The 16,301-nt window shown below is 45.8% G+C and overlaps 1 long non-coding RNA gene across 1 annotated transcript; it reads right to left on the bottom strand.

Annotated features, from left to right (window-relative positions):
• Positions 1-5,713: 5,713 nt before the first annotated feature.
• LOC138452646 (uncharacterized) lies at positions 5,714-6,629 on the bottom strand. Its single transcript, XR_011260287.1, has 3 exons — positions 6,536-6,629; positions 6,301-6,439; positions 5,714-6,177 (listed from the first exon to the last, which is right to left on the bottom strand). It is a non-coding gene; the product is annotated as an uncharacterized lncRNA (long non-coding RNA).
• Positions 6,630-16,301: the final 9,672 nt, after the last annotated feature.

The following is a 16,301-nucleotide window of genomic DNA, read 5'->3' as shown; positions in this document are numbered from 1 at the left end:
GCTATTGAAATTGGATTATTGCAATGTATTATTACTAGGTACATCCAATACCAATTTAGCTAAAATGCAACTACTGCAAAACAAAGTCCTAAGAGCAGCTCTAGGTATAAAAAAAATCAGACCATATCTCCAGGACAAGGAAGGATGCTCACTGGCTCCCTATCAAAGCCAGAATCATCTTTAAAACATTATGTATTACACACAAATGCCTGACTAAAAAAGGCCCGATCTATCTTAACAACACTCTTCACCTAAAAGATTACAGGAGATCACTAAAATCTAATGACAAACTCCTTCTGGCTCCCCCTCGCTTCAAAACCACTAGAGCAGGGGGTAGCAGCTTCACCGCTCTAGCCCCTAAACACTGGAACACCCTACCCATTGATATCAAAAAAGAATCCTCCTTCACTGTATTTAAGAAACTGCTAAAAACCTGGTTATTCAACCAATATTAGCACCTGGGTACAGGTCTCCGTACAGATGTAACTTGTTAGTGAATATTGTAAATTGTAAATATTTCTATCTTTCTGCACCAACTAACCAGTAATGCTCATATTTGTACTCTGTAACAATGTACCATCAATTCCTAAGCTGTCTTGTAACCACACCGTGACACCCGTGGGTCAGGGCGTGTAACAAATAAAATAAATAAATAAAATAAAATAAAACATGGCTGATAATTCATCTTTTTACACTAACAGGCTACCAAGAATAGATTTTGACCTTTACCAGTGGATACAGCTTTCAACTGCGTCCACTGTATTTTATATGCACTGATCATGCACTAGCCATGGACTTTAGCACACTACTGGCCAGTGGCCACAATCTTTGACTGTGCCCACTATACATTCTAACATATATATGGGCCACTAGCCATTGCCTTTGACCTTGAGCAGTTTGTACATCTTTTGGCCATGTCCACTGTATATTTTCAAATAATAAAATGCAATAAGCAATGGCCTTTCGGCCATGCCCACTGTGTGTTATACAACACTACCCAGCCACTTGCTGAGGCTGTGCCCACTGTATATTTTATACACTAACCAGTCACTAGATACGGTCTTCATCACAAAACTAGCCAGTGGCCACAGCCTTTGGCTGTGCCAACTGTATATTTTATTTTAACATATTAATGGGCACTAGCTATGTCCTTTAGCCATGGTCACTGACTACAACTTTCAATGTTCTAACTTCTCCTCTTAACGTCCCTGCAACTAAAAATGTTTCCTTGAATTTGAAGGGTTTTGTTATTCCAAAGATTTTTAGAATGCTTCCAGACCACTAGCATAGTCTTCCACAAGGCTGGTGGGCACGGCTGAACATTACCGAACATTACCAAACAATTTGCCATGGCCCTCAACCATGGCCGGTGGGCACTGCCACTCTATATTTGAAAACACTGGCAACCCAGACGTTCATCAATCACAAACTGATGTTGTCTTGTTTTGTCAGTGGTATTTTTAAGTATTGAACATTGCAGGCTTTGAGAACTCACAATGTTGTTAGGCAATGCACGGTGAGATTAAATAATTTGCCATGGACCACACACTTTGGTTAAGTAGCATGCTACACGCCCCTTGTTTTATGGCCAGTCTCTTGGTGACTGTTGTGCTATATCGCACAACCCCAACTAACCACATTTAAGCCGCATGTAAAAGGGAAGAAAATGACCAGCTGAAAGAATAACATATGCCCAGGTGCTTTCTGCACCCATAGCAAAAATCAAAGCGAGCACCCATGAATATATGCACATTAAGTGAACATATATCTTAAAGTGAAATATACTAATGTAGTTAAATAGACCTACTCCTTAGACAAGAGTTTGCAAGACAAAATACATTGAACTTTTAAAAAAAGTAATGAACACCAGAAAAATAACCTGAGAGAGGAAATGTTCCAATAAATATGCTGGCAAAGTATAAAAGGTACTCACCTTTTAAACCCAGCAATCTGTTGTGAAATATTCCCGGGAAAACTAAATCCCAATACAAAACAAGTGCTTGTGGTCTTGTGAGTAAGGGTCATGAGCATGACAACCTGAGTAAAATCCTGGTAGCCAAATACTCGAGCAAGCTTGCCAATCTAAAGAAAATACAAGGGGCTAGGGTCTGCGTGTGCCGTCTGAAGAAATGTTACACTGTCCACCCACATGTGTCCTTTACTTGTGCCCTGAAAAGAAGCCACAATTTGGGGAAAATAACTGTACCAGTGTCCAGAATTGCAAACTCTCCTGCCACATTGTGGGCAAATACTCATGACTTACTTGCCCTCTCATCATTTCCTCTCCTCACCCCCATGTCTGTCTTTCAACAATACTCCACTTTAGAAAGCTAACTTGAAAAGTACACTCACATATACAAATCCTCAGAAAAATGTTAGGCAAAAAGTGTACAATTGTGGCATTATTCCCCCGATCTTGACTGTCAGACAACAAATACCAGAATGCAATTCAGCAAAAGGCATAACAATTGTCTCTGAGTGCAAAACGTTCAAGGACTGACAGTAGCAGGGTTTAAAAAGAATAATGTGGATGCTGTGTGTTATGAGATATGTAAAACTAAAAATCACTCAGTATTCAGACTGTGGACTGTCTCCCATCCCTGCAGTAACTGGTACCGACCCTGCTTAGTTTTAAAGCGAGTAAGGATCCAAGCCTCTTAGGCCATGTATCTCTAATTGGTTTTGCTAATTTATTAGGCAACTTGGCATTAGGGGGCTGACCCCTTTCTTGTTTTGTAGCTAAGCAGGGTCCATCCCAGTTACTGTGGCAATGGGAAACCTGCTGTTGATGTAAAAATATCTCTTTTTTTATTACTATTGCCTGGGAGACTACAAATAGTAGAATGCAATTCAGCAAAAGGCAAAAAATGGTCTCTGAGTGCAAAACTTTCAAAGACTGACAGTAGCACGGTTTAAAAAAATGTGGATGCCCATTTGGTCACCTATCCATGCAGTAACCAGGACTGACCCTGCTTAGCTTCAAAGCAAAGAAATGGCCAATGTGTTTCTCTAAGTGGTCTTGTAACTTTTTCACATTTATCGGACAAAATGGCATGAGGAGGCTGGCCTCTTCCTCACTTTGAAGCTAAGCAGGATCTGTCCCGGTTACTACATGAATGGAAGACCTGGATGGCAATCGTGTCACTGACCTTTGGCCATAGCCAGTGATTTTTCACCCTCAAATATCTCTCACATCGAGAGAGAAACAGGATGGCGGCTGTTTCATTTCTAAAAACACCTAGTTTGGGTAATTCCCCGAGATATAGCTATCTATTTTAAGAAGGGTGCACCCCCTTATTCCTCAAATAGTTAAATAACTACTACATGGAATAACTCGAAACCAAGCACTGGATCGCATCTTAACGCTTCGTGCCCAAGTTGTTTTGGACCAGAGGCAAATTTGAATTTGATCCCAACCTCCACTCTTGCAGATGCATAGACATGTTGGAATCACATGTTCCCAGCTACACTCCGCATCAGGTATTGGCTTCTGGAACTCGGATGGTCACACATGACATCTCTCCTTAAACCAAGCACATTCTCTGATTTCTCATCCAAAAGCCTCTGAGTTCTAAAATTGACAACTCTGCCCAAGTATCTCTCTCTCTCTTCTCACTCTCCCTCTCTCTCACTCACACGCCATCCGTAGGCACTGGATTGCTTAGCACATGTGTGCGGCCAAATAATCATTAATGCTTCAACATGTACAGCCAGTGGCGGAAATGGAAAAAATGCAAAGAGGTTTTCAACAATGGCCGGGGTGGGGGCAGAGTTGGAAGGAGGGGTTGCAAGAGTTCTGAGGGGGCAGAGCTGGCAGTCGAATACCACTCAAAGGAAATGTTCAAAATATTTGTTTAAAAATTGTGCAATTTCTTTCATGCTGCTTCCTTTCAAACTCCACACTGGGAGCAACAACAGAGAACAAAGAAACGGTTATATTGGTCTTCTGACAATCTTACTGTGCAAGTGCATGACAAGGAGATAAGTGCAAGGTGGAGGGGGGAAGAGGGAGAAGTGCGGGTGAGGTGTGGGAAGTGCTGGTCCGGCCATGGTGGCAAGTGCCAGGGGGAAAAGTGGTGGAGGGGAGGAATAGTGCAGTGGATAGGAGGACTGGGTTGGGATAGTTTGGGTAAGGGAGCACAAGGGCAAGTGCTGGTAAAGGATGCTGTGAGGGACTTGTGGGGGCGGTCTGGTCCCTGTATGACTCAAAAGGGACCAGGCCCCAGTCACAGCAGCAGGTGGAGAGTTTAGCAGGGGAGGGGGAGAGGGAAGGAAGAGAAGAAAAAGGTCCTGAGAAGTTTCAGGAGCTTGAGAAGATCTGGCTCAAGTCTGAGGGGGAGGCTGTTCCAGAAGGAGGCTTCCAGCCGAGGAGAGGGATCTACATCCCATTCTCTGCTTGGAGAAACGTTTGACCTGCAGAGAGTTAGAGCCAGAAGATCAAAGGATTCTGGCTGGGAGGTATTTCGGGAGAGAAAGCTGAATGTAGAGAGGTCCGAGGACCCAGGCAGTCTTGTGGATGATGCAAAGGGTTTTGAATTTGATCCTTGCAGTCACCGGGAGCCAGTGGAGAGATTTTAGGGCTGGAGAGATGTGGTCCCTAGGCTTGAGACCAAGGATAAGTCTTTCATTTCTATTTTAGATTAGTTGCAGGGGGTAAAGGGAAGACAGAGGAAGGTTGATGAAGAGGCTATTGCAGTAGTGAAGTCTAGAGAGAACCAACGCTCTGGAGACATTGAGCTTCTGTGGGAAGGTAAGGAAAGGTAGAATACCCCTGAGGAGATGAAGCTGAACATTGGGCTTCTTGGCAAGGTCCGTGATGTGTGGAGAGAGGAGTCAAAGATGATCCTAAAGTTTTTGCCTCGCAAGTGGGTGAGGGGAGGAGACCTACATAATCTGGCCAGAGAGTAACGGGGAAATTAAGAGCAGGCATTCCAATGAGAAGGATTTCTGGCTTTCTGGCATTGAGGCAGAGATCATTGGTAGAGCACCATGCCTGAATAGCAGTCAGGCAGTCAGGTACAAGGCAGGAGGAGGAGGTAGGGGGAAATGAGGGGAGTAGGTGGAGATCAGATTGGCCCGAGGGGTGTGGTAGATGTTGAAGAACCATGGCGATAGATAGATCCCTGAGGGACACCACAGGTAGAGAGTGAGGTGGAGAGAAAAAGACCCATTTGAACTTGGGAGGGTCTGCTAGAGAGAAAAGAGGTAAGCCACGCCAGTGCCCTGTCCGTAATGTCTAAGGTATCACCAAGACAGTTTATGAAGATGGAGGGGTTAACAGTGTCAAAAGCAGAGGAAAGATTGAGGAGGATCAGAACAGAAGGAATGTTAGAGTCTGGATTAGAGAGTAGGTCTTCTTGGGTATTCAGGAGAGCAGTTTCAGTGCCTCTGGCTGCCCTGAAACTGGACTGGTGGTCATGGAGGCAGCCAGCCAGTTCTGTGTGGAGGGTCAGTTGGGGGAAGATCAGCTTCTCCATGAGTTTGCCCAAGAAAGGGGTGATAGAGATAGGTCGATAATTAGCTTGGCATGAGGGGTCAGCAGTATAACACCGTAGATCCCTTACTGCTATGTATCAAAATCAACATGATTAAATTGTTCAAAAAAGTACCAAACTCTGGTATCATGCATTTTTATGAAATTCTCTGAAAACAAAAAGGGCAAATTTCTAGAAAGTTATTTGAAATATTTATTATTTAGACAAAGAAAATCCTGATGAGCATAAAGGTTGTAATAACAAAGAAGTATAACAGAAATTGTTAAAACACTCACAGTTGTAATTCACAATTTTGTTTAAAGAACAGAAAACAATCAATTATTCTTTTTATGAGAAACAGAAAAAAATATTTTTTAAAATAGGTTCTTCTTTGTTGTAAAGTCACAAAGAAGAAATAAAAAAGGAATGGAGTACTAGTGGAGAGAAGATATATAGACGGTTCTTAAGGTAAAAAGTTCTTCCTTCTCTACACAGAACAACCGTATCCTCTCAAACTCTAACTCCAATATTCCTAATGACAGGTCTGCCTACGTGTAGGTGTCAAAAAAATATTTCAAGAAAAATCAAGGTTGACATCATCACAACAACGTTTCGGCTGAAATGCCGCCTGTCTGGCCATAGTTTCTTTACATAGTTGAAAGTTGCCTTCCTCAGGGCGAAAGAACCTCACAACAGTTTAACCCTGTGGGGAAGCAGACATGAAAGAAAATGGAATTAAATTTAAAAGCATAATGGGAGTGAACTCCAAAATTTGAGTAAAGTTGCCCTTGTTGTTTAAAAGAGAATAAATTAGGAAATCAATTACCTCAATTTTGTAGGCTGTGGAAAAGTTAGAAATACAGGCGTGAAAACGGGCTCAGGGGCCCACAACAGTAATGCCTGAAGAGCGGAACCAACAGGGCCCTTGGTGTAACTGCATCGGGTCAGGTTGGAAAAAACAACAACTGAAAGGGAAGGGGGAACTTATCAGAATAAAAGTGAAGAAAAGTACAAATAGAGGTTATCCAAATGGGGAGAGGAGTGTGGAGGTATGTACTCACATGTGGATTAAATCCTGTAACTAGATAGCATGCACAGTTGAAAGGTGCAGTCTGCGGAGTATATAGTGCGGAGAGCACATGCGTCGGGTAGGCTAGTGTGGTCCCGTATCACTGGCATAAAAGGTGTACAGCCTCTGAAAAATAGAAAATGATGAAAAGTGTTAGAGGGATGGACAGATATATACTGTAAACACTAAACTGTGTTTAAGAAAGAACCCACGAGAAATCATGTTAGAAGAATGGACGGATATATGCAATAAACACTAAACCGTGTTAAGGAAGGAACCCACGAGAAAATCGCGTCTTACCTATAACGACTTGACCAAAGTATAATGCAGATGTACGAGGGGAACAGCCTTTCTTGAAAACCTCTCGCAACACTCTGCAAAGCGAGCACGAATGTTCATATAGCCTAAAGAGGGCAGGAGGCCTAACTCGCCATTTCATTGGGCCTAAAAATAAGATGTGTGGATAGGCTGAGAGCTGCCCCACCTGCATGTCACTCACTTGGGTGGATACAAAAGGGCGCCATAACAGCGGCCTCTGTAACGTCAACTAAGAGAAGCTGCCGCGCCGGAAAGCAGACAGAGGGGTCAGCAGGTCAAATTATTAGGAGAGGGAGCGCAAGAGAGTGCTTGCGGGGTTGAGGGAAAGAGACTGTGGTAAAAGAGTGGTTGCAGAGGACAGCCAAGGCAGGGATGAGAGTGTCAATGTTGTCCTTGATGGCTCTGGAGGAGCAGAGTAGCACGTGTCAAGAGGAGACATAGAGCAGACAACTCTAGAGATCTCATCTGGTGCAATGGGAGAGAAGAAGGAGATTATGGGGGCATAGGGGGTCAGATGAGGTGAAGGAAAGAGGGTGGTGGGGAGAAGATGACAGTGAGGACAGGATGTCAAGAGTTTTGGAGGAAAGTTGGGAGGCCAATCAGAGTATAAGGCCTGGGAGGGAGGGGGAGAAGAGGAGACTGCAGTGGCATTGGTGAGTTCCTTGCAGATTTTAAAGAGTTCAGCTGTGTTATTTGTGGCTCCAGAGATGCTCCAGAGGTGCAAGCTTGGACGTGAGCTCTTTTCTTGAAGCAGATGATAAGACGGTATAGCCTTTGGAGTAGGCCAGTTTGTCAGGGGATGAGCTAGATGACTGCCACTTCTGCTCTGCCGATTTACACTTTTGTTTCAAAGTGGCTAAGTCAGAGTCATACCAAGAGTTGCATTTGGAGGAAGGCTTCATGCAGATCCTCATGACCGGGGCAAGGATGTCCAGGGTGTTAGAGATAGAGAGATGGAAGTTAGTTAGGGCAGCATCAGAAGGAGAGTCCAAAGAAGGTGGGGGTGTTGAAGGAGGAAGCAAAGGCAGTGACTGACCCACGCTTCATCCGTCGAATGATGGAGAAAGAGACTGGCAGTGCAGGGGAAGGAGACAGGACAGGGGAGATCAAGGGGGGATGAGAGGAGAGGGTGGTAGGGCCAGACAAGAGGGGTATTGAGGGGGTATGAGAGAGGGATGTCAGTCGAGATGAGGGCATCCAGGGTGTCCCCCGCAGAGTGGGTTGGGCCAGAGGGGAGGATAGTGAGGCAGAGAGTGTTGCAGAGGTCACGGAAGAGAATGGTAGCCACATCAGGTGATTTGAGATGTATGTTGAAATCCCCAAGGAAGATAAGTTTGGGGTAGGAGGCAAGAAGAGAGGAGAAGGAGCTGGCACATTCAGGGAGGAAGAGGGAGTAAGGACTGGGAGGTCTGTACATGGTAGGGAGAGTCACAGAGAAAGAAGGGGAGAGAGACAGCCTGCAGGCTAGGCTTTCAAAGGAAGAGTAGGATTCAGTGGGGATGATGGAGGCAGGAACCCACTCAGGTAAGATCAGAGCCACTCCACCGCCAGCTGGGGTTGGTCTCGAGTTGGATATGACCATGTAGCCCTCAGGATGAAGAGTGTCAAAAGCAGTGACAGAGCCGGCCTTGAACCATGTCTCAGTGAGGGTGGGGATGTCAATGTCAAGGTCTTCAAGAAGGTGACAGATGTCAGAGGAGTGTTTAATGGCAGAGCAAGAATTGAGGGTAACTAAGTGAAGCTGGTGACACCCTTTAAAAGATTTGCGAGGGGGGAACAGGGGTGTGGGGTTACCACTGGGGGGCAGGGGATGAGGCATGAGGGAAGGAGGGGTGCAGGGAGAGGGTGGGAAGTTGAAGAGGGAAGGAAGACACCTGTCCGGAAGGTGAAGGTTGGGCTGGGAGCCCTGGGCCATGATAGTGCTATTGTGATAGACATGAATGGTGCATTTGGAACATATAAAGTGAGTCAAGAGCACTTCCCATCTAGTGCCGCCAGTAATGGGTCAGGACGAGAAAGGGGAGAGGACATAGACCATACGGGGGGTCCATAGGTTAGTTGAAGGAACAGCAAAGAGGATGTCAGTGACAGTCTGTCTGGAGGAAGCATTGATGTAGGTGCCTGAGATGGGCAGACCAGGGTTGGATCTAAAGTGTGCCTTTTTTTCGTTTCTTCCTTCCAGACTTTGTGAGAGAGGGAGGGTAGGAGATGGTGAAACATTTAGAAAAGGTAGGAAAGACATAGGGCCTCATTCCGAGTACGGCGCTAACCAATGGCGCTATTAACGCCTTGGTTGATGCCGTACCCGGACCGGCAGCGCCTTGGTGGATGGCGGAATTACTGCCCCATTCCAAGGTTGGCGGGGCGGTAATTCCCCATTCACCAAGGCTCTTCCCCATTCCCAAATGAGCCCCCATAGGGCTCAATGGGAATGGGGAAGATGCAAATAACGGTGACCGTTCATTACGGTCACCGTTATTGGCTTGGAGGCCCCTTTGCGCCCTCGACTTTAACACCTGCTCAAAGCAGGCGTTAAGGGCGAGGGCGCAAAGGGAACTCGGAGTATGGCGGTAAGGGATCACCGCCACCGGTCTCGTTACCGGTGGCCGCTATCCCTTACCGCCATACTCGGAATGAGGCCCATAGAGTGCTATTGGGCAAGGGAACAAGTAGGGGTGAGGTCAGAGGCACTTATGCAGCGATAGAAGGGCACCAGGTGGCCAAGCAGACAGGGAACAATAGGTGTGCTGCAGTGCTAAGATCTATATCTCATAGACAAGTATGACAACGTACCTAAATGTAGTTCTTGCACAAAGCACTCTAAAGCATACAAAGCGAAAATGGCTGCACAGATGGAAGGTGTACCAAAATTCGGTTTTTGACAAAGCAGTCTAAAGCCCAAAAGCAATAGGGGCGAGCGAACAGATCATACTATGCATCAAGAGACATGAATGTGTAAGGGAGGAGAATATAAATGTGTAAGTGCATGCAGATAAGTCAGGGTGTCAGATAGGTTAAAGGCACAGCAATGCAGTGTGAGTCAAAGAACAAAGGAGCCAAATTGGCTAGTTCGATGGAACGGAAGTCAAAAGGCAGTAAGATCTTGAGAAGGTATAGGTACAGGTAGGAATTTGAATTCATTGCGAGCCGGCAGGTGCAAGTGGAGTTGGAGGCTGTGCCCAAGACACAAATTAGGTATGCAGGACCACATAGTGCATGAAAGCACAATGCATGGATGACCGTAAGACACCCGGGGGGTTGAGCATCCCTCACAAGAGATTTATAGTAAGGGGCAGAGGCACTTACCAGGCTATGCTGCAACTTAGGTACAGGGGTAACGGCAGATAGAGATGAGTCGGTGAACAAGAGGAGGCCCCCCAGAGCCCAGACAGGCTCAAACAGGGAGGGACATGGCCCTCAGATGAGGCCCTTTGAGGGGTCCGGCAAATGCCTGCCGGCGCCGGGGGCTTCATGTTAAAGAGAGGATGCGGGCAGCCAATCAGGCGGGCCCTCTCAGAGATGTTCATCAGCTGATGCGTCTGCCAAAGGCGGCGGCCATCATGGAGGGTCCTCGTGGCCCTGTTACAGTGCAGGAAGGCGCTGAGGGATCTTCAGGTGCAAGCAGATGGTGTTGCCCAGATGTATGCACTAAACTTGTGTGATACTTTACGTTTACCTTTAATATTTGGGCCATCCATTGCTGTTTCGACGTTTCATTGCCATGGAGCATTCCTTTCATTGCGACTGTAGCGCAAGCCTCTTGCAGTACAACATGGAGGCTCGCCTATGTCTCTCCATCTCGCCAGCACTGGCGGGGGTATTCTGTGCTCCCGATATACTTGTCAGGTAGATTCCTACTGTTGGGGTCTGGCATTAGGGGTTGGTGAGGCCTGAGGCTTTTCTCTGCTGGTTGCGGCTTGTGCTTTCACATGTCTGCTTGACGTAAGTAGGTCCTCAGCTGTGGGTGGCTGCTCGGTGACAGCCGATACCTACTTCTCTAATGCGGTCCAACTGATACTTTCCCTGCCTGGGATGCAGTGCCTTTTCATTGTGAGGTTGTCTCTTTTCAAACTCTTATACAACACAATGTCATCCTCTAAGAGCATAGCAGGAAATATGCCTGAGACTGCCAGTTGGTCGGCCTTTTCCAATAATGTAATCCCTGCTAGGGGGTCTAAGCAAGTTCCTGCTATCAAGGACATGCCTGTGGGGTTAACACACAGGGAGCAGGGCCAGGTGCACCTCTTTTTCCACATCTGTCACCAGAGTTGTTCAGGAAACTACAGGTAATGCTCTGTGGGACCTCAACAATACTCCAGCCTCCGTTTTTCCACCTGCCTCTGTCCCTGATACTTCTCCCTCTGCCCAGCCACCCATTTTAGCCACACAGTCAGCCCACCCCAAGAGGGTTTGTAAGACAAAACATATGCAGAAGGACTCCCTCCCCCACAACACCAATAACCCTAAAAGGGACTCTTAAGAGGCGTAAGGCGGAGGCAGAGCTGCTCGCTTCTACGGACAAATCTAACACTGTGCTGCCCTTCTCTCTGAGGTTTGTACTAAGTGTCAAAAAGTCCATCCTTCAGCTGATGCAATGCATTCAGTTTCTGGGCATCAATATAGATTCAGAGCAGTGCATCCTTCTTACAGAGAGAAAGATAGTCAAAGTCGGTCAGGAGATCCAACTCATGCCAATAAAGGAGAGGTTTTCCCTCAGACAGTTGGCAGTGGTGGGGGGGAGGGTTTCAGGATCCAGTGAGGCTATTCTTCCTGCCACCCATACATTTCAGCACTCTACAAAGACTCAGTGCCAGTCACCTATGCAGGGCCCTATCATATTCCCAATTCATAGGTCTCTCGTCAGACGCAAAATAACTTCTTTGGTGGCTGAATCGTATGGAAGCCGGGAACTGGAGGACAATGTTTGATCCTACTCCCAACATAATTTTGGACTATGGTGCAGCAATTTCTGGTTTAGGGCAAGGATTGGGAATCTGTCCACAGAAAGGAAATTAACACAGAAGGAACAATATCTCCACCTCAACTGTCCGACGCTCTTGAAGAGCCTGCTCTTGAAGAGCCTGGTAAAGGATCAAATAGACTGCTGTGTCCTCCTTTGTATGGTCAATGTTTCAAGGGTTTGACCAATCAAGGGGTACACAATCCAAGGATCTAGCAGATCTGGCAAGAGTATTTTGGCACTTCTGCCTAGACAGGAATATAACCCTGCAAGGAGAGTATCCTCCAGGTCAGCACTCTAGCAGGCTGGAATTCCAGTAATCGACAATACAGCAGCGATTGGAGTCTCGACCCCAACCTGTTTGCTCCCCTACAAACACTGAGGGCCCCTTAGAAGTATATATTTTCCCTTCCTGCCTCAACTGTCAGGTTCCAACCTTTTTCTGCTGACTCCAGGTTGGCTGTCACAGGTGGCTCCATGCCCTTCTGGAATTATCAGTAGACTTCCCCAGATCTGCTCATCCCATCCACTTTTCCTCATGGACCCACAGGTTCTCCCTCACAATCTGGTCCTTATGGGCCATCTCACTGTCATGGCTCGGACGATTTCAGGGCTTACTGGTCATTCCGGGGACTTTCAGCGGACGCTTTCCATGTTGTCAGGGATTCCATGTCAGGTTCCACAAAAACCAGGGCATTCTTCCTCATGCTCAAGGTGGTTTCAGTGGTGAGTGGATGGACACCTGGATCACATCTAACCTGCAGTGGAGGTAGTTTCTGATGGAGTAGTTAGGACAATTCATGTATTCGGATCAGCAATGTCAGCAGAACAGATCTTGGTGAAAAGGGAGCCTGTTGATAAGCACTTTGTGGTATGATATGATATGATAGGTTATTTATAATGCGCTTAATATTCAGAGGTTTCTAAGCGCAGACCCGGGGATCGAACCTGTGGTGCCCTGCATCGTCTTGCTTCCAAGGCGAGCACATTGCCCCTGAGCTATCTTCCCGAGACAGAGGGGTAGAAAGAGGCCTCACTTCATATGCATCAAAGAACCCTCTATGGCTGAGTATGCTGTTTTATGGGATGTCAATATGTTTCTCAATGTATTTAAGTCCTGGCCTTTCAATGATCTGCTTTCTTTTTAGCAACTATTTGCTAAATGGACTATGTTATTATGCTTACTCTCTGTCAACTGTGTATTGGATGTGAAAGCACTGAACGTTGATAATAAAGCATATTCACCTGAAGGGGTTACTTTCTTCATTAACCATATAACAAAATGTATGACTTTTTCAGTTTCTTCGCCTTCCTTTCGAGGGGATCAGAAATGTGTGTGGTACAATGTTAGAAGTGATATGAGCAGAGGACTGCTGGTATTAGACCTCCTGAGACCTCTTGGCTGTTGATCTCCTTTCATAACCCTCACCTGCCAGTTTCTTCAGCCACTTTGGCTAGGTGGGTTTGTTGGATCATGAGAGAGGGTGGTATTGACATATCCCTCTTTGAGTGGGGGTGGCTAGATTCTATTAAAGACACAGAGGTGAGTGTGATTATGTTTATTTGTTTTCTTACAGTTCCCATCTGATGCAGACACAGATTTGGGATAGCTGACTATGACATGTAGGTTCGACTGTCAGAGAAATCTCCTGAACCCAGCTATGGAAATTATGTATTATTATTATTATTATTATTATTATTATTATTATTATTATTATTATTATTATTATTATTATTATGCTATTTATTGAGTGTGGACCTAGCTTTGAGAAGTAACAGAGTGCTTTACAGAGGTATACAATACAGATACACAACAGAGCACTTTACAGAGGCATACAACAGTACAGATTCATAAATGGAGCGCTTTATAGAGGTAACAACAGAACAGATATACAGCGGGGGGTAGGAGAAAGAGGGGTCAGAGGAGGGGTACAGCTGTGCATGATTGCGAGGAGTAGAGGAGCGGATGGCATCTAGCGAGGCAGGTGGCGCAGGGGCAACGTGATTGCCTAGTTGTTGAGGAGGAGAGACTCCTTGAAGGGGTGAGTCTTGAGTTCTTTTCTCAATTGTACGAGTGTGTGGGCTGTTGTTGATGGGGAGGTCATTCCACAGTCTTCGGGCATAGCCAGAAAAGGCTTGTTTTCTGGTCCTTTCCTTTTTGCAGCAGAAGATTCTGTGCATGTGTCATTGCTTCTGGTGGTGCACTGTCCGCCAGAGATGCTGAGTTTCTCCGCGGGGTAGCTGGGTGACTTGAGGGCAACTGCCTTATAGAGGATGCAGCAAGACTTTAAGGTGATTCATGCTTGCAGAGAGAGCCAGTGAAGGTTGATGAGAGCCGGGGTGAAGTGGTATCTGCGTAGACCCTTGATGAGGCGTGCAGCTGCTTGTAGGACACTTCTCAGGGGCACAAGGGGGGACAGCATGAGGCCTTAGAGGAGGGCATTGCCCCCATCCAGGTGGGATAGGATGAGTGCTGCAATGGTGGATCTACAGCTGTCTGGAGGGAGGGCTTGTCTTTCCACAGGATGGAGAGCTGATACCAAACTGTCAGAGTTTTCTTAGCTATGTGTGTATTGAAGGAGAGGTGTTTGTCGATTGGAACCTGAGAGAATTAGTGCAGATGGTGAGCTTGGGTGTGAAGCCCACATGGTTCATGGTTGATAGCCAGGTCTTTCACCATAGGTCTTTTCTGTACTTATCTGAAGTTTTGTTACAGCTGCAGAAAAAGATTAACTAAAGCTTCAGGACCCTTATATAACCTCACATGTAATCTCGGACAATGATATAGAGGCATGACCTTGACCTCCATGTTGGGCTGGGATGTTGCTCCTATATATTGTTTTTAAAAAACATACTTGTCTTAAAATGTGAACGTTTGTTCTCATTGCTGCTGGCTCTTAGTAGTAAATACATGAATGCATAATACTTCCCTTTGTGTCTTTAATGAATCTAAATCCCCACTCACACTCGTGAGGGAATTAGTCACCATGCAGAGTGGCACAACAACATTGAGTAGATCCGGCTCTAACCCCCACCATCCCCCGGAAATCTTGTGTTATGTTGTCTTGACCTTCCCCAACTAGAGGGCCATCTGCAGGCAAGACAGGACACAGATAATAAACGGTGCCTGGGGCAGCACTGTTAACAAAGGACTGGCAATTACTAATGCAAAGCATTTTATTGTTAGCACCTGCATTCATATGCATACATTTTTAGGCAATTGAAATTGTGATATGAGGTTAGTACTTGCATGCCAGGGGAGTGATTGGAAGGGTAGGGGCGGCTCCTTCTCACAATAGTCCAAAAATGGGTGTTTTCAGACGTAGAGGAGAGAGTTAACTGCTTGTAACAGTGACACTGCAGTAGGATAGTCTCCTTAGAATGTGTATGTTCTTTAGTGCTTCTCCCAACATTTGGAGGGTTAATACGCCCCATCCCCATCCCTGGAAATGTAATCCTCTGTGCTCCCCTGATCATGACACTCTTATCTGGAAATAACATTCTGAAAACAAGGTAGTCGATTTGGGTGTTTTGAATTTTGAGCACGTAAGATGGGCCACAGTTGTAGTGAAATCCATCATGGTTTCATGCTGCTCAGGACTTAGAGGAGACAAAATGTGCACGTCAAACTTGAGATAACATAATTTCCCTCTGTATTGTTGGTTATTCCGAATCTGATCCCATGCTGATATTAAGTAGTTTGAGGATAAGTGTGCCTGAACTAAGCTGTAGATGGCGCACGCAGTATCATATTGGCAGGAGGGTGGCAGCAAAGACTCACGAAAGATGCTTGTCCGATTTTTTTGAAGAAACGTTTTATATTTTAATGTACTAAACAGCAAGTGGTCTGGCTTTTGCCGCGTGCAGGTGTTAGAGAGCGAGACAGCGCTTCTGTAACGTGTGTGTGTACTGCATTCGAGTTGGGTACCCCACAATAATTACACTCAAAAGCAAAACAAAGCCCAAAAGGAAGAGGAAGGAATTCCCCTACAGTCCTCGGAAGGGCACGCGCAAGGTTCGATTGAGAAATGCCATTAAGCATATGTATGTAAGCGAGTTTGCTTTTAGAGGAATCACGTTGCATACGGATTGCAGACATTTGCATGCCATCCACTCGCAGGGACTCGGGCTCTGCATGCCTGCCTCCAGGACCGCAGGCGACAGTCCCCGGCAGTTGAGGATGCTCAAATACGAATATTAATAAAGGGAATTATTTTCCAAGATTAACGATTTGTGCGATAGTTATTACTTTTATTCGGTTTCCACAATTCATTCATCATCAGCAATAAACAAACAAACAAATAAATAAATAAATAAATAAATAAATAAATAAATAAAGCAATGTTTACCCGAAATAAAAGAGACACACATCAGGAGCCAATGGAGCGCTCTTCTGGCCTCGGTGGTCTGTGCCATCCTTCGGAGACCTTTTACAGCTCTGACTGCGCCGTTCGGTATGGTCTGCAATGATTTTACCAAT

Source organism: Ambystoma mexicanum, chromosome 4p (genome assembly GCF_040938575.1).
Source record: "Ambystoma mexicanum isolate Mex_15411 chromosome 4p, UKY_AmexF1_1, whole genome shotgun sequence".
In the NCBI taxonomy this organism is placed as follows: Eukaryota; Metazoa; Chordata; class Amphibia; order Caudata; family Ambystomatidae; genus Ambystoma; species Ambystoma mexicanum.
The sequence above is the reverse complement of the archived record's forward strand: the minus strand, read 5'-3'. Positions and strand labels throughout refer to the sequence as shown.